The sequence below is a fragment of the Bubalus bubalis genome, chromosome 11 (genome assembly GCF_019923935.1).
Source record: "Bubalus bubalis isolate 160015118507 breed Murrah chromosome 11, NDDB_SH_1, whole genome shotgun sequence".
NCBI classification, from domain to species: domain Eukaryota; kingdom Metazoa; phylum Chordata; class Mammalia; order Artiodactyla; family Bovidae; genus Bubalus; species Bubalus bubalis.
In genome coordinates, this window is record NC_059167.1 from 38,334,354 (window position 1) to 38,336,240 (window position 1,887).

Below are 1,887 nucleotides of genomic sequence, written 5' to 3' on the forward strand. Positions count from 1 at the left end.
CATTTGCCTGTGTGCTTACTACTTAGCTTTAAAATGAAAATTAGAATACAATTAAGAAAAAAAAACCAAAACCCAATTTGATAACTCTTGCTAACATGCTAAAAACAAATTGCTCTTTCACCTGGTGTGACTTATGATACATATATAATAAAATATTGCTTATTTGGAGAGAGGGCATACTATTTAAAAAATTAAAATCTGCTTTTTTGTATTTTCACCAAGTAATACATGTGATTTTTCCTTTACTTAGCTGTGTGTAATCATGAAGTCGATACCATTCTATTCCGTGGGTGTTTGTTCAGGCTACATTGCCTCAGGCAAGTTAACCTGATTACTTTATAATGCCTATGTTTATCTCAATTTTCCTTACCAACATTAACAAGGAATGGGTTCATGTCATAAAGCAAATGTGACTGTTTGCTTGTTATTTTGGAGACAAGTTCATTGAGTCAACCACTGGACATTTCTCAAATTTTGTTTCAGATTTTTGAAAGTAGCATCATTTATTTATTTTTACATTTAGACATCCTTTAGATACTTGGAGGCTTTCCGGATGAGCATACCCTTCAGGGCACAAAGACTTGAACTTCTTGGTTTGCATAATTTTGTGGGGTTTTCTGGGTCAATTGAATAATGAACCATTTTCAGAGATCACCTCCAGGCCACTTACTGGGAAAGCGCACCGTTTACTTTTTAAATTGAAGTATAGTTTAGACAGAATAAAATAAACAGGACATAATGGTTCAGTTAGAAGAGTTTTGAAAATTATATGCACCCATGGAAGTATCAGGCAAAACAAGTGAAAGTGAAAGTCTCTCAGTCGCATCCGACTCTCTGCAACCCCGGACTATATAGTCCATGGAATTCTCCAGGCCAGAATATTAGAGTGGGTAGCCTTTCCCTTCTCCAGGGGATCTTCCCAACCCAGGGATTGAATCCAGGTCTCCCACACTGCAGGCAGATTCTTTACCACCTGAGCCACAAAGGAAGCCCATCAGGCAAAACAAGCTATTGAACATTTCTATCACCCCAGAAAGTTCTCTTGTGGCACAATTTACTTTAAAACCCACCAAACTTTACACTTTAAAAGGGTGAGTTTTAAGGTATGTGAATTATGTTTTTAAAAAATCTGCTCTATATTTACTTGTTCTCTCACCTCAAGAAATAACAGAGGTTGGCATAACTTTTTCCATCGTATGTAGTAGTCAGCCCCCAGCCCCCACATACTATTACATTTTGGTTGTTTTCTTTTCTGAAAATAGAAAATTGGAAGTTATTGCAGATAGTAAGAAACACACCAACAAGACCACCCGGGCCAGGCCCGGGTGTAGTTCAGGCTGTCCCTGCAATGATAACAAGTGGGCTTCCCTGGGCTCAGGTGTGGATAGACCCGGAAGCAGAGTTCGGACACTGGGTTGCCCTGATATCTAAATAATGTAAACATTACCACCCACAGAGGAAGGGCCCAGGGAGAGTACAAGAGTTACTATAGCAACTAGACTATCCCGGCAAATAAATCCTCTCCAGGACAAGGCTGTAACCAGGCAAAGCAGGAGAAGTCACAGTTGACTTCACAACTGGATTAGTGTATTCTCCACCAACTCCTCTATGGTGTATGTCAGAGCTTGCCCAGAGAGCAAGGAACCTTCCATATCACCAAACCCAGTCCTCCCAAACCACACTAGGAAGCTGGCTCATTCTTTCAGTAAAAACAGCTGTTCTCAAACACCAGACTCTACTGTAAAGCATGTTAAGACATGGATTGTTGCTGTTGTTTTAGTCGATAAGTCATATCTAACTCTTTGCGACCTCATGAACTGTAGCCCTCCAGGCTCCTCTGTCCATGGGGATTCTCCTGCCACGAACACTGGAGTGCATTACTATTTC